This window comes from Carettochelys insculpta, chromosome 1, assembly GCF_033958435.1.
Source record: "Carettochelys insculpta isolate YL-2023 chromosome 1, ASM3395843v1, whole genome shotgun sequence".
Taxonomy (NCBI): Eukaryota; Metazoa; Chordata; order Testudines; family Carettochelyidae; genus Carettochelys; species Carettochelys insculpta.
Window position 1 is genome coordinate 59,528,730 of NC_134137.1, and position 26,136 is coordinate 59,554,865.

Here is a 26,136-nt window from a genome sequence, read left to right on the forward strand (position 1 = left end):
GCTAACAGCCATCATCTCTCTTGGACAGAGATCTACATCTCTCCCTCCTGAGGGGTTTTTCTGGGCTGCACAGTTCTCTGTCTTGTATTGTAATATTCCCATCCCAGCAAGTCAGACTGTCCAAACAGAAAGCACCTGCGCTTTGCTTTCTCTGCCAAGACTGCACACAGTGTAATTGTCAGCAGTCATAAGTTACCACACAGCATTTTCTAAACAAACACATCCATTCTTATGGTGAAATCACAACAGAGAAAACCTATTAAACCAACACAATAACCTACGTGCATGCCAATAAGCTTACCATTGATCACCCTCAATTCCAGCCTCAGGCTCTGGTAGGAATCAGTCCTTCAAAACTCACAGCTGTGTTTGCCCTGGAGTTACAAGTTCAGAACCGTCTCAGATTCAGAATCAGAACAAGTTGGGCAGTTCCTTCATTTCTTTAAACAGTCTGCGCTTTTGAACTCCAGTCTCTAGGAACAGGTGATCAGCACGCAAAGACCCTCCCCACAGGGTGTAGCTTCAAAAGACAGGGGATTTTTGTATAACCAAAGCTGGAGAATTTTCACAAACCTAAATAATCCCTAGGTAATCCACTTAAACGCTTGTCCCAAAATCTGCATTTGTGTGGCGCATGTTCAGAGTGGCCTTTGGAACTCCTGGATCTCACATCTGTTTACAATAAACTAGCAAAAAAGATGTGTGTGTGTGTATGTGTGTATTTCTGTATATATAAACTACATTACAAAAATAAAGCCAGTGTTTCTGAAATCTGCATGCAAAGCACAAAGAAAAGCACTTCATCATCTCAAAGAAAGACGAGGTTCAGTGTCTCTGAAACAGTGGTCCACCAGGCTTCTGGTGCAAACACATGCCAATAAATTGTCTTAAACAGTCAGTTTCATGCTAATTGCAGTCAGGCTTTTGACTGTATTAGGATTTAAAGATGGGGGGTTAGATTATGTAAATTCATCCCAACTCTGCATGAGTTCTAGAACACTTTTTGGCACAAGACAGTGAGAGTGAGAAATCGTGGGCCCAACCCTAACCTCTACTCCTCTCAGAGGAAAGAGACTAGACTGAGTGGCTACATGAGCTAGAGACAGGTCATTATACTGATACCCAACACTGAAGCAGACAGGAGGACCAGGCCCAAAAATGGGCTAGGGAAAGAGTTCTCAGTTAGGGGCTCAGATGAGAACAGCGTGATCTTCGGTGCTGGAATTTGAGATGCTGAAAGTGTTGCCACACCCCCTGACTTGAAGTGGTTTCCATGATAGGCAGGGATTACAGTTCAGCTAAAAGGCTCTTGGTACTCCAATTATAACAATAGTTTCAGTTCCCCCGTGTCCTAAATGGTGGGTGAATGGTTGAAGATGGCAGATTCCTACAGCATGGGGCAAGAAGGAAGGTACTGCTCTTACAATAATTCAGGGGGACACTTGGGAAAGAGCTAATGACGCATCCATCTAATATGCTGCCTACTTGGCAGAGTGATACAGTGGCATGAACCCCTCTAGTGCTTGGGAAGATGGAGCCAAAAGGAGAAAATCAAAGTCCCAGGGGAAGATCCAGGCACAGTCTCCATGCTACAAACAGGCTCAAGTCCATGGACATGTACACATATACAAACACACTCAGGCACATGTACAGGCTCCCATGTAGACTTTGGAGTGCTGACCCAACCAGTGCAGGCCAGTGTCTTGCTAGAGGGTCTTCTTCACAGAAGGTTTTGGGCTGCCTTGTCAATGGGAAGAAAATTGAATGAGTGAGCCAGCAGTACAGCTGGGAGCTCCAGGACCTGGAGGGGTGGGAGGTGGCTGGGAAGGCTCAAACAGGATGAAATTAATATGCTGTGATTCCAAGATAAGAAACTCAACTTGTGTGGGAAAAATAGAAACATAGGCAGACATGGCAGGCAGCTGGTTGCAACCACTGGGCACTACCTTAACGCAGTATGCTCTGTGACTCGCGATATGTCTACACTAGAGCATAAAGTCGATTTTAAGGCACTTAGCTTGCTTTTGCAATGTAGCTGTTTTCACTGCAAATACCATTAAGTTGATTTTTCAGGGGCATTAAAGTCAACTTTCTTGTCCCGCCCCTCCCAGGAAGTGTGACACCAAGTTAGAATTTAAAAGGTCAAATTAATGCTAGTGTGGAAACAGTGTTACTTTAAATCAATTTTATTGGTATCCCACAATGCCCCACAGTTGTCCATTCTGGCCACTTTCACCTCTGCTGCTCTAAAGATGCACAGGAGGTAGGTAACAGGGAGCCTGGGCATTTGAATTTGTTTTCTTTCTCACCAGCATGGACAACACACGTCAGGTATCAGAGGGGTAGCCGTGTTAGTCTGGATCTGTAACAGCAACGAAGGGTCCTGTGGCACCTTATAGACTAACAGAAAAGTTTTGAGCATGAGCTTTTGCGAGCAGAGACTCACTTCACCAGATGCTGGTCATGGAAATCTGCAGGGCCAGGTATAAATAAGCCAGAGCAAGGGTGGGGATAACAAGGTTAGCTCAGTCAGCAAGGGTGAGGCTTACCACCAGCAGTTGATCTGGAGGTGTGAACACCAAGGGAGGGGAAGCTGCTTTTGTATTTAGCCAGCCATTCACAGTCTTTGTTTAATCCTGAGCTGAGGGTGTTGAATTTGCAGATGAATTGTAGCTCAGCAATTTCTCTTTGGAGTCTGGTCTTGAAATTTCTTTGCTGTAGGATAGCTACTTTTAAGTCTGCTACTGTGTGGCCCAGGAGACTGAAGTGCTCTCCTACAGGTTTTTGCATATTGCCATTTCTGATATGTGATTTGTGTGTGTTTATTCTTTTACGTAGAGACTGTCCAGTTTGTCCGATGTATATGGCAGAGGGGCATTGCTGGCACATGATGGCATAAATTATATTGGTAGATGTGCAGCTGAATGAACCCACGATGGTGTGGCTGATCTGGTTAGGTCCTGTAATGGTGTTGCTGGTATAGATATGTGGGCAGAGCTGGCAACGAGGTTTGTTGCATGGATGGGTCCCTGCCAACCTGAAGCAAATCCTAACCAGCAACTATACACCGCACCACAATCACTCCAACTCAAGGACTTTGTTGCTGTTACACGTCAGGTGTGCACCTCAGGAGCGATTGCATCTGGCCATGTGTTCTCAGGGTTCTAGTTCTGATTAGAGTTCTCAGGGTCAAAAAAGAGCCCCGGCATAGAGCCATCAGGAGAAGGAGGATCTCAGTTCTGTGTGGGGCGATGAATCGGTGCTGAACAAACTGCAAGCGGACAAAAGAAATGCAGACATTTATGGGAAGATTTTCCAAGGCGTGCTGGAGAAAGGGTACACCAGGAATGCTCAGCAATGCCAGGTCAAATTCAATGAGCTCAGGCAGAATTATCACAAGGTGAAAGAAGCCAACTGGCCATCTTGGACATCTTCCACAACATGCCACTTTTAGGAGCAGCTCCCACTTTTGGGAGCAGCTCAGTGGTTAGCCAGCCGGTTATGCACCCACCCTATAGTGGCCCCATCTAAGTTGTATTTGCTTAGTTTATTAATAAGAAGATCATGTGAGAACGCGTCAAATGCCTTACTGAAGTCTACCATCCACTGCTTCTCCATTATCCACAAGACTTGTTATCCTGTCAAAAAAGGTATCAGATTGGTCTAGCATGATTTGTTCTTTACAAATCCGTGGTGGCTGTTACCTACCACCTTATTTCTTCCACAGGTTTGGAGATGAATTCCTTAATTATTTGCTCCATTATCTTTCCCAGCCAGAAGTTAAACTGACTGGTCTGTAGTTTCCTGGGTTGTTCTTTTTTCTCTTTTAATAGATTGGCACTATATTTGCCCTTTTCCAATCTTCTGGAATCTCTGCTGACTTCCAGGACTTTTGAAAGATGATAGCTGAAGGTGCAGAAACCTCCTCTATCAGCTCCATGAGTAGTCTAGGAGACATTTCATCAGGCCATGGTGACTTGCAGACATCTAATTTTTCTAAGTAATCTTTAGCTTGTTCTTTTGTATTTTATCCTCCAAACCTACCCCCTTCCCACTAGCGTCTGTTGCATTGGACATTTCTGCATCGGCCTTCTTGGTGAAGACCAAAACAAAGTCATTTAGCACCTCTGCCATTTCCAAGTTTCCTGATATTGTTGCTCCCTCCTGACTGAGTAGCGGGCCTACCCTGTCCTTGGTCTTCCTCTTGCTTCTTATGTATTTATAGAATGACTTCTTGTTACCCTTTGTGTCTCTAGCTAGTTTAAGCTCTTTTTGTGGCTTGTCCCTGCATACATGCATTGTTTGCTTATTTTTTTTTTTTGTAATTTCTCCTAATTTCCAATTTTTATATGACTCCTTTTGATTTTAAGGCTGATCAAAGGCAATCAAGGAAACAAGGGATCAAACAAGGTTCCAACCTATCCAGATATACAATCCCAACTACCACAGTAACTGAAACTGGAATCACTTGCAACCAGAATTCAGAATTCAAAATTTAAATAATCAAGCAAACTCACTGTCACCAAATGCTAGTTTGCTCACCGGGCAGCCTCTTCAGTGACAGGATCTCTTTCTCTCCCTCTTAAAACTCCCCTGTCTGCAGCCCCCTGTCTGCCTCACTGCAATGAAGTGGTCTGGAGAACATATTGCTTCTGTTCTGCAAAGACTGATTCATTGTCATCCTTCAAAAGCCAAAAGTCATTTTGGAAAACAAAAATTGCAGTGATTGTAAACCAGACCCTCATGCACTGTATTGTTTCAAATTTAAAAACTGTATTTAAATTTTGACCTTAACTGTCTTCAACAGGCAGCGTGAGTGGGGCAGGCAGGGTCACCTTGGTGCAGTACAAGAAAAGATCAAAGCAGGACCTCATTCTGCAACAGCTGCAAAAGGCACAGAGGGAGCAGGAGTGAGCTCAAGCCACTGCTGACAGAAAGTCGACCCAGCAGCAGTGGCAAAGCATGCTCCAGTGCAGGAACAAGGACACAGCAGAGCTCCTGATGGTTGTCAAGGAACAAACCTACATCCTGTGGTCCATGCTGGAACTGCAGAGAATCACCATTATGCAGTCTTCTCATTCTGTTGTCTGACCTCCCTTTGACGTTGCTCAAACTTTGCTTGTGAGGGGTCCCAAACGTAGGGGAGGGGAAGAGCAAGGACAGTCTCACAGTCCACCCCCGGGACCTATCCACATTACAAAAGGATCACATTCCCCGAAACATGATTCCAGGATTCCCTTCATTGCCCCACCCCTTAACCCTCACTCCCCTAAATAAAAGAATGTTGTCATGAAAACCACAGTGTCCTTTAATGGTCCACGTGGGGTGGGGTACAGTTAGAGGTGCTCTTATAAAGGTCAAACACACATCATTGTGGGAGATGGAGGTGGTATAAGAATAGTTAAATGCAGCAGGTTCATGTGGCTGTCTGCTCATTCATAAAGTTAGTTTTCAAAGCCTCTCTGATTTTCATTGCTTCTGTGGATTGCTGATCGCCCTTACATCTGGCTGTTCATAAACACTGCCCAGGGCTTCTGCCTCTGCCATCCAGGTTGGCATGTTATTTTCCCCCCTTTGATTTGCAAATGTTATGGAGAATACAGCATTCTGCAGTCGCTATGGGGATGTTGGCTCTGCAAAGGTGCACACAAGTCAAAAGGCACCTGAATTTGGCTTTTAAATGGCCAAAGACACACTCCATCACCATTCTACACTTGCTCAGCCTGTAGTTGAAGCGATCCTTGCTGTGGTCCAGAGTGCCTGTGTACGGCTTCATGAGTCAAGGGACCAGAGGATAAGCATAAGGGTAAGTAACATGATGGGCATCTCCTCATTGTCCATCCTGATTTTCTGGCCTAGGAAGAAAGCCCCTTCCCAGATATTTCTGTACAGATCTGAATTTCTAAAGCCATGTACATTGTTCACTTTTCGCAACCATCCCATGTACATGGTGGTGAAACAACATTTGTGATCCACCAATACCTGCAACACCATGGGGAAGTACCCCTTGCAGTCTCTGTACTCTGAGGCCAGGTAGTCCAGGGCCAGGATGGAGATGTGAATTCCATCTATTGGCCCACCACAGTTAGGAAACCCCATGGCAGTAAAGCCATCCACTATGTCCTGTGCGTTTTTCAGCACCACGGTATTCCACAGCAGATGGGCATTGATTGCCTTGGCTACCTGGATCACTACATCTGCCACCATAGATCTGCCTACCCTGAATTGATTTCCCACTGACCAGTTGCAGTCAGGCATTGCAAATTTCCACAAAGCAATTGTCAATTGCTTGTGAACTGTCAAAGCAGGTCTCATTTTCGTATGGCAGCACTTCTGGGCAGGGGAGAGTAAATCACAAAGTTCCGTGACAGTGACCTTGCACATGCAGAAGTTCTGCAGCCATTGCTGGTTGTTCCAGACCTCCAGAATGATGTGGTCCCACCTGTGTGTGCTGGTTTCACATCTCCAGAACTGGCACTCTTCCGCAAGCAATGTATCCATGGCAGCCAGCAGCTCAGTATTCCTGGTCTCCAGTCCTTCAGTGCCGTCCATATCATCCACATCCACCTCATCCTCCCACAGGCTTTGCCTAATAAAATACTGCATGACGTTTCAGGACGTGTCCATAATACACGTGCAATGGCTATTCCCGATCCATGCTAGCACCAAGCAGCAGCAAGAGCCAGGGGCAGGCTTTGGGAAAATGACCCAAAGAGGATGCCAAATTCCTTTGGCTGTTTATTTTCCAATTAGAGGGGGCACTGCTGTCTGGGATGATGACGTCAGACACCCACAAGCACTTGCAGTATATTTTTTCCCATAACCCACTGGCAAAAAAACCCCAGAATATAAAGGGGCTTCGGGCACCGTGGGATAGGTACCCCCAATGCGTTGTTGATGCAGTCAACCCCAGCTAAGGCAATGGAGACACAGTACGTTGACTTTCTGGACATTTGTGGACGCTCACCTTCGACTTTATAAAAGCTAGTGGTAAAAAGTCAACTTCTATAAATTCAATTTCATTTCCTAGTACTGATGTAGCCTCACCCATCACTTGCCTGATCACACACCGCGTTCTCCTCAGCCTAATTCACTGTGCAGAAGGAAATTTCCTGGCTTTAAACTTTAAAGGGGACAAAAATAAAAATGTCATCACGGTACCACAGTAGTTCCTCACATCAGTCCTTGGAAGGGCTGAGATCTACTGCATTGAAGCACAATCCTCTAGCCCTTGAAATAACAATGTCTTTCACAGCGGCACTAACAGCCGCTGCAGGCATCAGGGCAAGGTGGGTGGGGAGCCCAGCTCTGCAGCCCAGAAGGGGTGGGGTCAAGTGATGAAGGGGCAGGACCAAGAGCAGAAGGGGCCGGGCCAGGAGCAGTCAGCTCTCGGCACCTCTTGGGCTGTGGTGCTGCCCACCCCACACAGCAGTGCAGCCAGAGCAGTGCTGAAACGGCACTTCAAAGAGGCCCAGAGCTCCAGCCGCAGCCACTGCTACTTTGAAACACTGGACTTGGGGACAACTGTGCTCTTTGCTCCTTTGGTGGGCCTGCTGGCAATGGCAGAAGGCAGTATTCTCTGCAGCCCAACTCCTCTTGAGGGATGGAGACACACAGTTTGCTAGAGGGTTTCCGTGGTTCTTCGTTATACAGTAAAACAGTGCAGAAATTCAGCAAGCAAGGGGTTAATGCCAAGGTTTGGATAGGAGTGTTAGAGCCTCATTCTTCTGCCCCGTCCCTTGTGGCCTCTCTTTGCCCTCTTCAGCTCATATCCCAACTGCCCAGCGGCTACCCTGCCCCTTCTGCTCTAATCTTCCCCTCCTGGTTCCTGTCTGTGCCCCTGTCCCTGCTCCCACCCCCCCACCTCCTGCCCATATCTTTGCCCTGCCCCCAGGCCTATCCTCCTCACTACTCATCTCTATGCCCATTCCCCTCCTTCTATTCCTCCCCCTCCCTCTCCCACACTAGGTCCCATGCCCTTGTCCCCCGGTTCCTACTCCTCACCTCTCTGCACTGCAGACAGGCTGCTTCTCCTTCTCATCCTCACAGCCAGGGTAGCAGCACCCGGTTCTCAGTTTACCTTCCTGGCACCACTGCAGACCCTGGCTGACAGAAGGGCAATTGCATGAAAAGCTCCCAGTCCCCACAGAGCTGGGCTGCAGGCAGGGTACCCTTTCATGCCATAGGGCTGGTGCAGGATCGGTCTGGTCCGTGCTAGAAGCAATTAGAGGCTTGGACCTCCTCAGGGAGGACAGACTCTTCAGAGAGTTTGCCTGCCAAACTCTAAGAGGTTTGTACAAATTTAGGCAGATTTTGGCTAAAGGCCCATCCCCAGCACCAGAGCACTCCCCTTGCCAAATGTGAAGTTGATATTCTGTAGTATGGAGGTGCTGGAGATTCTCTATGAAACAGCTGCAATTTTCGTTTAATGGGTAAAACAACCTATTTTCTTCTAATCTCATTCTTGGAAATGGCTGAATTGCTTTAACTGTAACTTTTGCATCCACCCATGTTAGTCACTAGACATGGAAAACATCAGCGAACAAGATTATTAGCTGCTAATGGGAATTTTCGGGCTATTTGAATGACAGGTTTCTATCCGTCCTGTGGGTAGTATCTGAAGATGAATTTGGCTTAGAACTTGCTCAGCGACACGTTCGGCAATACAAGCCTTTGAGGAGCCCATCAGCTCAATGCTCTGCTTTCCTAACTGGCTCCCCAGAGAAAGAAATTCAAGGTTTTGATCTCCAACTTTAGTGCCTTACATGGGAGTGGGCCAAGTTACCCGAGGGACCGGTTCACCCTCCCTAGTTACGGTAGGGCACTCCCTTGCATAGGAGACATGTGGGAAGTGCACAGGGGATTACATGCGCCCCCTGTATCACCTCAAACCGACAGTTCCACCCTTCCCCCAGAGCAGCACAGCCTCAGAGCAGCATGAGCTTCCTAGCTTGCATGACTCTTAGGCCATGCTGCTCCAGGGGAGGGAGGGAAACTACCCCACAGTATCCCAAAGCAGTGTGGTGCTTCCACAGGAAGAGGTGAGTGGGGGTGGGGGAGAGGGTGGACCATAGGTGGAGCAGGTTCAGGGGGAGCCCCAGAGTGGGGCACGGGCAGAGCAGGGATGGGAGGGGGAGTCGCATTCGTAGGGAGGGCAATTTGGTCTGGAAACAGAGCTACCACCCCTGAACCTGGACCTCGCTCCTGGAAGAGATCTGTTTGACGACAAGCATCAACACTTTCAGAGCAGACTACAAATCTATTTGTTTCTCCTAGTTTTCCCACAAGAACTCCCTTCCCCCCAAAAATAGAAAACACAGGACAGCAGGAAGAAAAATGATACATGTTATATATTCGCTTCATAATGGTGAGTGTCACTCATATACCATCAGCGAGATACACAGCTATGTCCCACTGGCTTTTGCTCCCTGAGACTGTGAGGATTTCATTGGTACTTGGATCCATTTCATAATAATAAAAAACACACAGAGAAACTATAAATATTTACATGCAAATATGAACTGAAAATGCTGAACCTCGTAACTAACCGTTATGAAAACTTTGATTATTTTGCCCAGTCTGAGCCTCACGAACACAGAGCCAAATTCATTTTTGATGTAATTCCAAAGAGAAAGTGATACACAATATACCAGTAGTGAAATAAGTCAGAGATAACTTTCAGGCTCTGTGTTGCAATGTCACTTCCTTTGATTGACATTCCTCTGCTAGCAGCATAAACCAGCAGCCTTTTTCCTTCTTCACTACAGCTGCAAATTGGAACTAAAAGCTTTTTGGATTTTTTCCCCAATAACCCCGTGATTTACAGCATTTTTGATCACTAAAAGGCAGCAGTATGGTTCCATTTAGTGAATAAGCCTAGGTGCTTTTGTTTGGGCATTTTTTGTGCCTCAGTCCACAACTCATATCTCTGTTGAACTGTATTTCCATTTTTTCAATCAAGCAGTCAAGTAACATAAGTAATTGCCATTTAAACATTGTTCCTTGGCATTTATTGTTGAATTATAACATCATCTTTAATCCTCCCTTAAATTATTGTTCTAGATTGCATACATAAATAGGAAAGACCACACTCTGATCTAAGATGAGAAGTAAATGGGAGTATAAGTGAGCACAGCTTTTAGCCATGAACAGCGTTCTCCTGGCTATCTTATGAATAATTTCTTAGCTTCAAAATAGTTCAGTGATTGTGTAATTGCTAGCTTTTCAACCAACTTTCCACACTCCACCACTTTGCCTTTAAGACATTGACTTTCACTATAAGACTTTGTCAATTGTTTCTTGGAAGCCTATGAATTCATTTCTCAGAAGGGGAGTTGTGTTAATCTGCATCTGATAGAACAACCAGGAGTTCTGTGGCACCTTAAAAACTAACAGATTTATTTAGGCATAAGCTTTGTGGAGTAAAACAAAGTCTTTTTAGTCTTATGCCAAAGGATTTAAAGTCTGTCAGTCTTTAAGGTGCCACAAGACTCCTCATTGTTTTCTAAGAATTCCTTGTATAATTTATTGACCTTCCGAAGGAATTCTGAATTTAACTAATACATCAATTTCTTTTAATCATCCATGGAAAGACAACTTTCAATCTGGCTGTGATTCTATAATCCTCCCTCCTCATGTTGCAGTTAGTCTTTTTTGCTTCTGTTTCACAAACTGATAATTTGGCATTTACACATTTTTAGGCTTTCTCAGTTTATTTTGTTAATATGGACATTGTATTAATTTGTTACCTGATGATATCCTTATCTGGAAGTCTGAACAGCTGGTGAATGATGTCATCAGTTGACAATGTAAAAGCCAGTGTGCATTTTCAGATAACACTTTGAATGTGTGAAGGCAAATGTAATGACAGATGGGAGGCAGAAGATTAAATAGCATTATGGGCTGCAGCTGAGGTGGGTGAGTAATCAGCCCCGCACCTGAATTCATGCTTCATGGTATGTAAGGAGGATGCAGTCTTTAGAATAGCATCTGTACTGAGTAGGCTATAAAGTGAAGCACTTATGTATGTGATTAGCTGTCTCAGGACTGTCAAAGTTATTGTTGTAATTTTTCACTGTATTTGAAAGCTCTGCAGACTCTACTGTATCCCCCAATGGTCATTGTATCAAACACCTTTGCACCATGGCAGCCATACATTCCTGAGTTCTTTGCTCACAGCTCTACCACACTTTGGGTGTGTCTACACTTGCTCTCAGCTTCGAAGGGGGCATGGTAATCAGGGCCATGGGAGATTTCTAATGAAGTGCTGCTGTGAATACGCAGTACATCATTAGGCTAATTCTCCCCCTGCGGCAACTTCAAAGCTTCAAACTTCAAAATTTTTGAGGAGTAAAGGGACTTCGAAGTAGCGTGGGCACTTCAAAGTGTCTGAGCCTACACGCATGCCAGCACTTCAAAGTTTGAAGCTTTGAAGTTGCTGTGGGGGAGAATTAGCCTAATGAAGTGCTGCGTGTTCACCACAGCACTTAATTAGTAATCTCCCGTGGCCCTGATTACCATGCTGCCTTCGAAGTTGGGGAGCAAGTGTAGATACAGCCTTTGTGGTATCTGAAATAGGTGATCAAGAGAGAAAAAATAAATGAATGGAAAGGCATGAAGAGTGCCAGAGAGTAAGGCTGGGTCTACTCATCCTTTTTGTACAGGTTGAACCTCTCTAATCCAGAATGCTTTCATCTGGCAACATCCATAATCCAGCGTGATTTTAGTTAGCCAGATGACCACTTACCATAGGTGTGGCCAAGTTTCACATGGTCCCATAAAGTTTGTTTCCAGCCACCAGTCCTGGCTCTCAGTGCTCTGTGCTGTTATTCAGCTGCAATTTACTCCCAAACGTTTTCTAAGAGCCAGTAAGCAGTGGAAGTGTTGGTAATACTACCAGACAATATTGACCTCCCATGGTCTGGCAAATTCTCTCATTTGGCACTGGCCAGGTCACAAGGGTGCTGGACGAGTGAGGTTCAACCTGAAGCATAACTGTTTTAGAGTGTGATTTTTGTTTAACCATTGCAGTTATAGTAAAAAAACTATTATTTTTTGTATATAGGTGCTGTATACTGGTAAAGTTTATGCCCCTGCCCATAATGTAGTAAATTACACCAGGATAAACACTTTTAAACTGGTATACTTGCATCCACACTAGGGAGGTGGAGCCATTTGAATTACAGTGCTATAGGTAAACCAGTACAAGTTTTTTGTGTAGCTGAGGCATAAGTTGAACTCTTCATTCAACTTATTCATTCCTTCGCAGTCATACATGCCTCTCTTTGCTGTTTTCTATTAATCCCAATATCATTCCACTAAGAAGTTGGGAGAAAAACACTTTTGTTTGCGATTCATAATCATGTTCTTTTCAGCCCATGCTGGAGCAGCACATCTCCAGGTCCTCCAAAAGAAATCTCCAGAAAAGCAGAGAAAGACAGACACAAAAAAGTGTCAAAGTCTGTTCCAGGCCTTCTTTATTAAAGAAACAGCAGGATCCTTTAAGAAGCTGCTGTGTTAATTGCTTATTTTTGTGCACTCATTTCAAGTTTTGTGGGTATTGTGCCTTTGTTCCTTCCTACAGAAAACTCCATCTAATAGCCCTTTAGAAAGTCTACCTATCAAACTCAACTCAACAGCTAGCATGGTAAATACATCCCACTGTGCCCCATAAGTTTCATTCTGAATCAGAATAGATGATTAACACCGTACCCACATGTTAAGAAAATTCCCTGAGATGAGAATTAATCATGTTTTTTTGAGAAAAGTGCTGAGAATGTTTAACTTTTCAGAACCATATAAATTAACCCTGATAAGCTACTGTAGCAATATTTAGTCTTTGTAGATTTATCAGAATTGTGTATTGTTCAAAGCACCTATTGTCGATTTTCCCTGGCTTGACTGAACAAAAAAGCAGTCATGTAGCACTTTAAAGATTAACAAAATCATTTATTAGGTGATAAGGTTTCATGGGACAGACCCACTTCTTCAGCTCTGGACATTCTGGTGACCTTATTGTGTGCCATCTGATTTTTCACAGTACTATACTAAAATATGCTGCATTCCCTAAGAAGTTTCAAGAGGTTGTTTTTTTTTTAACTCCAATTAACTTCAGTTTCCAGCCTGTGCTTTTATATAAGATCCTAATGACAGAGCCCAATTCAGTGGCTTGCACTGTCTGATTTGTGCCACTCCAGCGATGCAAAGCAGTGATAATCACAGTTTACCTTTTAGTGAGACTTAAGTATGTGCTCAAAATTAAGTACAAATATAAGTGGTTTTCTGAACAGGGATAGATTTAAACACAGGCTTAAGTGCTTTGCTGAACTGGGGCCCTTATTGTCTGTCTGGTACCTCTTACAAGCATCACTTCTCCTCTTCAAATCCACTCAGCCACAAAATTATTACTAATCTTTTTAAGCAGTGCCAGTGTTCCCTCCTGTCCTATGTATCTTAAACAATCAATGCAACTCCAATTTAGTAATATTTACTAGTAGAAATCTTCCATGATTTATACTTTGATTAAAACATAGATGAAGATAGGAACAGTCTCTGAAGTTAGATCAAGAAAGGCTTTAAAAATAGAGATGACTAGAAGTTGTCAATATTCCAGAAATTGTCAACAAGATCAGGGTGAAAACCCCCCTCAGATTGACTTACAAATATCTTTGCCTTTGAAAAGAGCCTGCAGTGAGATAATATATTCCTATTAAATGCTTGTCAAAGTGCTTTTTTAAACAGTAGTTAAAATTATGGGTTTAAAAAAAAACCAAAACAACTTCAAATAGACCCATGTATAAAAAGACATTAAAATGTTGTGGTGGGGATACCATTTGCCTCAGAGCATTTCCGCATCTTCCTCTGTTTTCTGGCAGAGCCAGGCCAAGGGAGATGTTCTTCCCATGGTGACATTTGGTTCCAAAAGTTATATTTTCAGCTTTCTATTGTGTGGTTAAAGCTTATGATGGGAATCTCACTTTTTTGTCCTCCTAGACACGGTTTCAGTGAGGCTTTGTGGAATATTGAAGAACAAGATAAAAAACAGACAGTTTCTTTCCTGATCAGTAAATAGACCTTTTCACTGAAAAGCTTTGGTTAGTGGCCACGTGTTTTTTTTTTTAACCTCTCGGGAGATTAATGAATTTACCATAATTACCCCCCACACACACACACATACGCGCAAACACTTTTAGGTGTCTTTTAAAGCGTAGTTCTGTGACCTGCCAGACCAAACGGTACTCTGGATAATGAGGGAAAAAGAGAGGGCTGGGGATAGAAGGACACATGCTCTGAATTGCTATTCCTTAGTTCCAAAAGCTCAGTGGTCTTTGACCAAACACATATTTATGGAACACTCATTCACCTGGGACATACCCAAAATATGCCAAAAACCTACTACAGGTAGAAGCTCTCTCACTCATCACCCTTGGGACCTGACCAGCACTGAATGAGAGAATTGGCTGGACTAGGGAGGTCAATATTGCCTAGCATGTTACCAACATTTGTCCTGCTTATCTGGCTCTTAGAAGACATTTAAGGGTAAATTAGAGCTAAATAACAGCACAGAACATGAGAACCAGGAGTGGTAGCGTGAAATCAACTTTTTGAGACCACAGGAAACTTGGTCACACCCATGATAAGTGGTCATCTGGCTAACTAAAATCATGCCAGATTATGGATGAGGACACTGAGACAAGGCTGATTACAGAGGTTCCAGGCTTGTACCAGGCTTGTTGATGGGAGGGAGGGGCAAAGGGAGCAGTTGCCCTTGACCCGGCATTTCAAAGGGTCCTGGAGCTCTGGCTGTTGTTGGTGCTACCTTCGCAGTGGCAATGGCAGGAGCTCCAGGCTCCTTTGAAGTGCCACGGCAGCTCTGCACCCGCTGCACACAACTCTGAGTGTGTGTTTCGGGGGGAGGGGTGGGCAGTGCCACAGTCCGGGAGGTGCTCGGCCCCTCTCCTTCCACTATTGGTCCTGCCCCTTCCAGGGAATGGACCTAGGCCCTCCTCCCGCCTTCCTCCAGGACCCGTTGTGGCTCTTGGCACATCCACAAACTACTTTCAATTATGGGCATTCAAACACGAACAATAGGTTTTATATGGGGGTCAGACTTTCAGCAAGATCCCGGCTTGTGTGTTTCTGGGTAAAAATGGTGCCTGCACTTTTACATCCCACCAAAAATTGTACTTGCAATTCTGCACCTACAGACTGTAATTCACTGCACTCCGATGAAGCCTGAGTGATTGCACCCTGTGGAGGCAAAGTGCACATGGGTTGAGGAAATGAAATCCACCTTCTCCCACCTGGGGCCAGGATGTCAATTTCTCTCTGACTGTAATTTAACGGACACACTGGCACAACATTTCCAATGACCTAGCTCCATTGTGCACTATAGGCAAAGGTACTTCTGTAAAGGGTAATTTCGAGTAACGTCTGAGTGAAGCTGTAACTCCTCTGCTGTAGAATAACTGCTCCTCTGCAGTATGTTGGCTAAAAAGCAGTTCTGTAATAGATGCCACTGTAAGCAGAGAAGATAGCCTCTGAAGAGGTCTTCCCATGCACAGCTGGAAAAGGTTGCACAGCCCTAGCTAGTCATGTATATTGCAAAGCATTGCTGTCTCCCACAATAAAAATGGATCTAAACTAAATGGCTCACTCCAGCGTTTGGGCCTGATCTTTACGCCACAGCTTTTGAATAAAACAGGAGTTCTGTGTGTGTCTTGGAGCCACAAGAGCAATTCAGATTATGTGCCAGCCAACTGCCGCTTGTGTGATGTTAGCACATACCGTTTCACAAATTGCCTGCGGGTCACAGCTCTGCTCAAAATGGCAGCTACTGCACTTCTAACAACTCCCACGTGAGTCAGGCCTGAGTGAGGGGTATTGCATTGTGCTGTCCCCAGAGCAGTCCCGAAGGGAGACAAATGCTGAGAGAGTTACAATCTCCCATTCAAATCCCCTGCTTCTCTGGGAAGAGAATAAGCTGGGCTGGCTGTACCAGGCATAGCATAAGGCACATACGACCAAGACGCTCTCCATTCTCCTCCCATTCTGTTTACATCAGCTCATCTTCATCAGTGAGGACATAGCTGCTCTGCAGCGCCTGCTTCCATTCCTGCACTTCAGATGGCAAGCATAGGGACGCTTCTTGTGCCTGGAGCTGCTGTTCTAGCAGGGCATAATTTGGCCCTATATGGGTAGCAGCTGTAAGACTTTAACAGCAGTGTTTCTTATACCTTGAGCACATCATCCGAGGTCACCTGCTGGGTTGCACTCCATGGACTCAGACGGGGAACAAATCTGCCAAATGCCCCAGTCCTGCAGTTTTCCAGCTCTTTTTTATAAATATACCCTTTAGTATAAAGTGCTGTTACCTTAGGAACTATTAGCCTAAGATGGGCAAATAACTTCATTCCATTGGTGTTGTGCTTTGTTTTGTGGAGTTTGTTTTGCTGCTGCCCATAGACATATCCTGAAACTTTAAACATCAGGCCCCAAAGGGTATGTCTACACTGCAGTTTGAACCCTATGGCTCATCGATGGCAGCTGACTTAGGCTAAGAGGGTATTTAATTGCCATGTACACATTTGGGCTTTGGTTAAAGCCTGAGACCCCACATGGAAGGAGACATTCTAAAACTCTCCTACCCTAAATGTAGTCAAGTAGCACTTTAAAGACTTGACTGCTTTTTGTTTTGATAGTGTATAGACTAACACGGCTTCCTCTCTGTTACTACCCTAAATGTCTATACCACAATTCCTTACCTGGAGTCCTGCAAGCCTGAGTCAGCTGACACAGGCCACCTGTGGGTATCTCACTGCAGGGCAGACATACTATTGGAGCCAGCCAGCGGCCTCACCTTGAGAGAGAGAATGGAAATCATATTCTCTACTTAGTTGGCAGATGGAGCCTATTGTGGCAACTATCCTCAGTTGTACCATGCCTAGAGCTCTTCCCAGTCCTGCTGTCATTCTCACCATCTCTTTTAACTCCTGTGGCTTTTTTGACGCAACCTTGACTTTATTTTTAGGTTGTTTTCTAACCCTGTGTCACAGCTCTCACTGGTATTCTACTACAGTGAAGTGTGTCAGCAAAACCAAGAATAGGGGCAGTCTGTGGGACCTGCACCTAAAAGGCCAGCGAGGAAGATGCCAGACACTGGCCAGCAGGGTGGAAGAACAGTAATGAAAAGTAGCAAAACCAGACTGAACAGTGACCTTCACCTTTAAAATAGTATACAAGTTTTCCCCCAGTTTCTTTTGTTAAAGGGGGCTAATTTGAAGACTGGAGGTCCAAACCTTATCTAGACCAGTATAGGTTCCCACTGAAGTCAGCAGGGCAGATCCTGAGCAGAAGTAAATTGTCATCACTCTACCCACCGAGATCTGCTCCAGAGACTTCACCAGGGCTACTGGGTGTTTGGACAGTTTACTCCAGATGAAGATCATAAATGCCTCAGTGAGTTCAACTGCAACCAAAGAAGCTCCTCTGAGCACTCGTAACATAAAGCTTTTAGGGTTGTGCACAAACATGTATTAAAACCCTTCTAATACACTGTAAATACATGTGACCTCATATCATTTGTCAGAAAAATATCCCAGTTACTTAGTAACTCCTCAGATGTGTTAACTTCATGGACTCAACCAGAAGGGACCAGAATCCTTGGTCCTGATTTGAGCAGGGGGATGGACTTGGTAACCTCCTGAAGTCTCTTCCAAGCCTAGGGTTCTATGATCTGAGGTTGAATGGGCTGGACAGAATTGGGTTAAGCACGAGCTGCTGAGTGTTCCTACCATGCTGAACCACAGGATTCTGGGAGGTTTTGAAAGGTCCCAGCTTTCCTTTCAGACAGCTCTGGAAGTGCTAAGTGAACCATTCCCACTACTCCACACAGGCTGGCTCTAAAATACTTCAGACCAAAACAGTGGAGAATAAACTAGGTCTTCCCACTCTGCAAGTATCTGATTTTTACTCATGTCCTTACAACGTATGGCATTCTGTGGTGGTGAACAGGTGGGGAATGAGTTCCCCGTGATATCCCCTGGTATCCCTGAGGAAACAAATAGTAGTAATAGTCATGTTAAAATTGTGATACTCTTCATTCCTGGAGCAGGGGACCAACAGAATTGCAGGGCCCCTGGGCAAGGTGGAGTGGGGCAGTTCAGCACTCCCAGAAGGAACGGAGCCTCAGAAGGAAGGAGCAGGACTGAGGCTAGCTGTCCCTCACCAGCCTTTCATCACTGCCTGGACCATCCATGGGCAGTCGCCCCTTTGCACCCTGTCAGCAGACCTGTCCTGGAAGTGAAACAGGAATAGCTCCCCCAGGAAATGCGGTCACTATTGCGGGGCTAAAGTCCACCTAAACATCAGTATAATGGTGACTGAGCCAATTTGCTTCCCTGTTGTATATACAGAAGGAACTGATTAAGAGCCTCACTCAGTTTTACATGTTTAAGGCCAGAAGAGATCATTAGATGATCCAGACACATGGTTCCCAAACTTTCCCAACTACTTCACCCCTTTCAGGAGTCCGATTTATCTTGTATCTCCCCAAGTTTCACCTCACTGAAAAGCTACTTACTTTTACAATCAAACAAATAAAAAAAAAAGTTACAGCACGTTATTATTGAGAAATTGTCTACTTTCTCATTTTTACCATACACTCAGATAAATCAACTGGAATCTTAATATAAAACAATAACATTAAAATTATAAAATTAATTATATTTAACATAAAATAAATCAACTGGAATCTTAATATTGTACTTACGTGCCAGTGTATCATCTGTATACAGCAACACAGACAGCAACAAGTCATTGTCTGTATGAACCTTTTGGTTGTGCTGACTTCACTAGTGCTTTTTATGCAGTCAGTTGTAAAACTAGGCAAATAGCTAGGTGAATTGATGTAGCCCCTGGAAGATAGCTGCATTCTTCCCACCCCTCGAGATATGAATACCCCTGGTTCAGAAGCACTGATGTAGACTGACCCCTTTAATAACTCAGGCCACAGAATTTCACCCAGGTACCCCTGCAACGAGCATAATAAATTGCCTTTGACTAAAGCATGTCTCCCAGAAAGGCATCTAGTCTTTGTCTGAACATAGCAAGACACAGAGAATTGGTAGTTTATTCCTATGGTTAATAACCCTCAACTATTAAAAAGGGTGACTTAGTTCTCATTTGAATTTGTCTGGTTTCAGCTTCCAGCCATTGAGGTTTCTTTTAATCCCTGTTATATTATGTGATTAAAGAGCCCTTTATTGTCTGCCATCTTTGTCCCAGGAAGATACCGTAATCAAATAGCCTCTCAATCTTCTTTTTCGTAAGCTAAACAGAATGAGCACTATCTTTCTCTTACCATGAGGCATTTTCTCCAGCTCTCAGATCAGTTTTGTGGCTCTCGTTGCAATGTTATTACATTTTATGAAACTTTTGGAGAGTGGGGGCAAGAACCATGATAGCAGATTCTATCCCGAATCAGCTGGAAGGAAAAGAGTTTTTGGAGTGGAAATGGGCCTGTTTTTCAAGGGTGTTGTGTGATTCCTTCAAATGATTGATATGGTGCTCACAAAAGTTAAATTATATTATGTTAGAGTAGAACTGAACGTGTTGGAAACTTGTACGTTATTTCAGGACAAAAAACCAAAACAAAATAAGCAAAAAATAGCTGCGGGGTTCTATGTGAAAGAGTTAAACCAGACTAGAAAACCTAACACTGATTATAGGGTAAATCTATCTTTTAGTTTTTAATGAGTAGCACTAGGTCTTACATTCACAACTGCCATGGTCACTGGGTTGTTCCACATATCACTTACCACCCAGTTATGTGATCACAATCTCCTATTATTAGAAAGGCAATAGTCATATCTTGTTAAAAACTCATTTTCAAATCTGTTGCCACCTGGAAGACCAGACTAAACAGATGAAGAGTAAAGGCTATCTATGAATATTCTGAGCGGAAACATAATTAGGGCTGCAGTTAAACTTCTCATTTAGTAAGCACTGTAGACAAGTCAGAAAAAAATAAACCTCTATCAGTTGCTGTTGGGGTCTAAATGCTTATCTGGCTTATAAGTTTTGGGCCATATATTTTGTCTGGCAATGTGGAAAATACGTTGAAACGCTTTCAAAACTCACGTAACGATTGCTGGTGATTTCCTCTGCAGTCCATTAATAATGAAATGCCATCACCACACAGGTTGTGTGCCCGTGCGTGTGGATGCTGACAACACAACAATGCAGAATTATAAGCATGCCCACAAAGCAGCAAACTGGGCACAGTAGCACCAGACACGAGCTGTTTAACAACATACAGCAGCTCTGTGTAACACTAAAGGTTTGGTGCTGAAGAACATTGAGGACACTGCAGGGGAATTGTGGGCAGGCAGAAGGTAATTACTCAGATTAAAAATTTCATAGTACACTCAGACTATCCCTTTGACCAGGATAAAACATGTAATGGGCTCTTTAAGGACCCCAAGAATTCAGGATGTCACTTTAGTGCACCCTTTGCAATACCTGAGTGAAGGACACAGGCTCTTCCCTTCTCTAACCAGCCTCATGGTTGCCTTAAGGCAACAGTAGATGGCAGTCAATTCTGCAGTATCAGTTTGTTTCTTTCTGCTTCTGATCATCGTCTCTGAGAACAGCAATAATGCAATTCCCTGGAACGGTGATCTTCCTCTAGGACACAGCTTCCCAATGTTTTCAGTCCCATCATAAATATACCAATTGCCTGACCTATTGGCATGAAAACCATACTGGAACTCTTCCCGTATTATGAATCTACACAACAATCATGGCCTGTATACTCTTGTAGTCATGCTTCTCTGACTCACTCTGCTCAGGCAATACACAGGCAGTGGAAACTGGCTGCACCTCAGCAGCCTGGGATTTCACTAACGTGGGAGAGTCCCCACCAGGCATAGAGCCAGCTCTAACACGTGCATATCCCCAGCAGAGTGGCCTGGCAAAGAGTGCAATGTGCACCAGTTGTCCCCTGTTAGCAGATAGTATCTAGGGGCTGCTTTCAGCTAGCACAGTTTAGAACAGCCCCCAGGCTGCTCTAAATGCCATCATGGATGCGTCCAGAGAATCAGGAAGCTGTAACCATTTCCCTACCAGCTCTTCCTGTCTACTGTGCTAAAGAGAAGCAACACAGAAGTGAATTTGAAAGAATACATTTTCAAACGCTTGAGTTATTTGGAGGAAAATCCCTAGGCATTTTCCTTCAAATAGCAGCCAATAGCACCACCTGTTCTAAAACTGCATGCGATCCTCTATATTTTGTAATTGTATGAGAGGCTAAATATGAAGCCTTTGTTTTGTTTCCAGAAACTGAAATGAGTTGAGTAAGAACTTGTTTTCCTTTAAATAACTGAGTCCCCCCATCCCTAAATATTCAGTTGGCCTGTTTTTATCTTTTCAGTATTTACTTTTCATGTGTCTTTGCAGCTTTTATGGCTTCATGCTTTTATTAGCTCAAACTTCTCCACAAAATACACACAGCCTTTAGTTGCATGTGTGTAAGTCTAGCCTCGAGATACACAGGACTGTATATTTTTGTAGGTTTTTTTATTTTTTTAAAGCAATGGATTTATCTTCCCTTGCATTCCACATTTGGGAAGTCACAGGAGCATAGTTCACAAACAGAGAAACCCCATCTACCAGCTGCTTTTTGAATGTCAATCCACATCTTGAAGGTAAGGCAAAACTAGGTTTTTCTGTGTACAGCTCTACTATCCAGGGCATAAATACAGGGCTACATTTGTCACTAACTCTTCCTATCAAGCTGTTTGTGGAAGTTGTGTTGGTTCCAGGATCTAAGCCAGACAAACTGAGGTAATACATATTTTTGGACCAACTTCTGTGGGTGAAAGAAACAAGGGTTTGAGCTCCACAAGGCTCTTTGGGTCTATCATCCCCCATCAGTGCTGCCAAGAGGAGAGGGTAAGGGGGCAGTTGCCCCTGAGCTCAGAGATTTAAAAAGACCCAGGGCTATTGGCCACTGCCACTGCTACCTTGGCAGTAGCTGGAGCCTCAGGCCCTGTAAGTTGCTATTAGACTCTCCATCCCCCACCCCGACAGCGCACACCCTACAGCCTTAGTGGCTGTTGCCCAGCTCTGCCCTTTCCACTCGAGGCCCTGCCCCTTCCAGAGGGCCCAGAGCCAGCTTCTCACAGGGCCCTACAAAGACATTCGTGAACCCTGTCCCTGACTGGCTAGAGGACTTGTTCTCTTTCTACTGGAGAACGTCCTGCCCTGCTTTATTCATACTGATGTCATTTCTCAGAAGGACTATAGCAATGCAATACCTTTGGTCGTGAAATTAAGCACCTCTCTGTTAACTGAATTGGGGTCAAACTACCATTTCTTGAATATCCCTTGAGTGCCTACACTTTCTTGAGCCAGCAGAACATCTAGACCTGTGGTGAAAGCTATTTAAAAGATTGGTGGCCTGAATGGGGCTTTATATGAGAGGACAGGTCACCTGTGTGTAGTTCATTGCAGGTTCAGGGCCATGGCCAATATGTGGTCTTTCTGACCTGGTGACTGGATTACCCATTTTTTCTGTATATTTAGCGGGTGTCCATCCTATAGTATCTCAGCCCTTTCACTGAATGTGCCTTATATACTTAGGCAAATGATCTACAAAGTCTTTTTCTGACTTCGTTCCTCCACAACAAAGATTTGTGATAGAAGTAAAATCACCTAGATATTTTTCTTCCTGTTTTAATGTAGCACACCCTGTTAGAAAAATACTCTAGTATTAAAATGATAGCAACAGCAGCTGTAGAAGAACTGCATACTTATGACTCCTGTGATTATGTAAATTGAAAAATAATAAACATTATAGATCCAAATTTAAAGTTCTCCAGGTTGGCCTGACTCTTGTTTGGGAATACTCAGAATAGCTTTTATTGACTATGCCACAAACCTTTCCTTCTCCCACCTCCGAGTCCATTTAATCATGAATAGCTCTTTTGACAATGCTCCTTCGGTGTTTCCACATCTGCACTGGAGTCAGATTTAACCTTGTGGTTTCTTTGAACTTTTTCCACAGTGGTTTACTTCTTTAATCAGTTCATTCAGTGGTGAAATAAGTCTAACATCTCCCATGGGCCAGCTCCTCAGATGGGCTAAGGCGGTGGAGCTATCCCAACTTGCACCAGATCAGGATTTAATCCTTGAGGACTGTAATTCAAGAATGTCACAGCAAAAGCCGGGGGGGCGGGGGGGGGGCTCACATAACACTGATTAACTGCAGAATGATTATTTTAATTCACAGGAGTTAGAAAAAATCAATATCTTTCCCCCTCTTTTACAGCTGAATTCTACTCTGTGAGCCACTTCGTGGATCTCTTTTGTGTAGTGGCTATCTGTATGGCTCATCCACTGCTTTTAGTCTGTCCAGACTGTGCAGAATTTCTTCGGTACCGGTTGGGCTTCCTTGGGTTTGGTACAAGTCTCACAATGACCGATAAACATTTGCAGCGTGTGTCAAAGAGCAGAATGTCCCATTTAGCATGTGTCAGCTCTCCCTCCAGTAACACTCCATTTTATCCAGCTGCAAGACTGGAGAAGTTATGTGGAAATAAAAGGTTTTTTTAATAAAAGGGAGAAAGAGGAGAAGAGGATACCTCTGGTAAGTGCCCAGCACAGGGATATGAGCACAGCTGAAGTGGCTGCTAGCATTAGGCCATTAACATTCTCAGGTTCCTCAGTCAGTGGCAAAATTCTTACCAAGTTCAGCAGTGCAGGGTCAAGCCCAAGAAGAGCAAAACTAGAACCTTGATGACATAGACTTTAAAGTCAAAAAGTACCACTGTCATCATCTAGTCTGACCTCCTGCACATTGCAGGCTACAGAACTTCAGCCATCTGCTCCTGTAACAGACCTATAACCTGTGGCCGAGTTAGTGGAGTCCTCAAATCATGGTTTAAAGACTTCAAGTTATTCATCATTTACACTAATTCAAACCTTCACATGACCTGTATCCCACGCTGGAGAAGAAGGTGAAAAACCTCATCATTGCTTTCCTTGGAAGGCTGCACCAAAACTTCAGTCCTCTGATATTAGAAACCTTCACCTGATTTTGAATCTAAACTTGTTTATCTCCAGTTTACAGCTATTTGCTCGTGTCCACATTGGAGATTAACTTATATAGCTCCTCTCCCTTCATGGCATTTATATCTTCTGATGTATTTATAGAGAGCAACTGTATCTCACCTCAGCCTTCTGTTAGTTAAGCTAAACAAGCCAAGCTCTTTGAGTCTCTTCCCTTAAGGTTGGTTTTCCATTCTGGGGATCATCCCAGTAGCCCTTCTCTGCACCTCTTCCAAATTGGGCAACTTTTCTTGAACACAGAAGCCCAGAATTGTGCATGCTGTTCCAGATGAGTCTCACCAGTGCCTTTTATAAAGGTACTAACAAGCCCTGCCTACTGGAAATACTTCACCTGTTCACTGCATTCCAGGACTGCATTGGCCTCTTTTCACAGATGCGGTATGCTGACAGCTCATTGTCATCCTGTGATCACCCATGCACACAGGTCTTTCTCCTCAATTGCTTCCAAATGGAAGACCCCAATTTATAGCAAAACTTGTTGCTGTTAGCTCCTTGTGTGATGGGGTGCAGCCACAGAAGACCCCTTGGGATGTTCCCTGGTGTGCTGATCATGTTAGTGACATTCACCTTCTTGCTCTCAGGTGTCCCTCTGTCCTGCTGAGGCAGATGCACAGGTGTCTCCTGATGACAAGACAGAGTTGTAGCATCTGACCCGCTGCAGAGCAATGTAGCCACTGTTTAACCAGAGCTCTGGGTGGATGCAGTTCTAGGGCACAGCTCCCAAGAAATCAACCCCAGAAGGGATCAAAATCCCAAATCTCTCTCTCTCTCTCTTTCCAAAAGATTTGTATAGGAAGGGTGCATTTTGTAAGTCCCCTTTATCAATGAAAATGAGATATGCACAGTGGAAGCCTTCCCCAGGAAATAACAATTTACACTGGGTTTGGTAATAAACAAAAGAGTTTTTATTAAGCAAAACAATGGGATTTAAGTGGTTCTAAGAACACAGGCAGATCAAAAGGAGTTGCCAAATCAACACAGAGAAAATGCATAGCTAATTCTATCCCCCTAAGAATCTGTGTATATGTGAGTTGTTACCCTAAACAGCTGTCGTTTTATCAGGTGAAATATTCAGGTCAGAAATAATCTTATCCTGACCTGGGTCTCCAGTAAAATTCTCTGTCTTTCTTAGCGTATGTTAGGTCATTTCCAAGGCAGGCTGAAGTCAAAAGATGAAGGAAGCCCAGGGCCCTCTTTATACTTTTGCACTGTGGAGGGAATTCCATTGTGTGCTTTGTGTAACAGGATACTAGAAGATGGAGATTGTCACATGAGTGAAATGACCTGTCCCTGTCCATTTTAGGCACTCAGTCATTGCCTGTTTGATCATCTAAACATAGAAAGCAAAGTTCTGCAGATGTGAATTTACCCCCATTAAAGGTTTTTTGTTGGCTAAGTACTGCTACTCTCTCACAAGCCGTACTCTCAGAATAGGTAGTCACGCCTCCTGTTGAAGTCTTCACAGAGACAAATATTTGGAAAACAACTATATAGACTATACTTATAACTTCAACTACAAAAATTATACATGCACAAAATAGTAGTTACAGATCCAGCAAGTTATAACATTGAAAATGATTGGTTACAAACCACATTTGTCCAAAGCTTTCCAGAGTTACAGGTATTTACAACCCATTTTCCATAAAGCATGGCGGGATGTCCGTCACACCTTGCACGTTGCACTACTAAACTTCATCCCATTTCTATTACTCTAGTTTACAGATCTTGTATGATACACCAGCCCTCCATTGTATTGGCAGTACCTCCCAACTTTGTGTCATCTGCAAGTTCTATTAGCATGCTCGCATTTTTTGTGCCAAGTTAGTAAAGAAAATGTTAAGTAAGACTGGTCCTGAGGAACACCATGAGTAACCTTCCTCCTGTATTACAGTTCATCTTTCAGTATGACCTACTGTAGTTCTTTATCCAGTTTCTTACCCACCTTTTGATTTTTTAGGTTACAGCTACACTTCCAAGAAGATCAGCAAATTGATTTTCCTGCTGTCC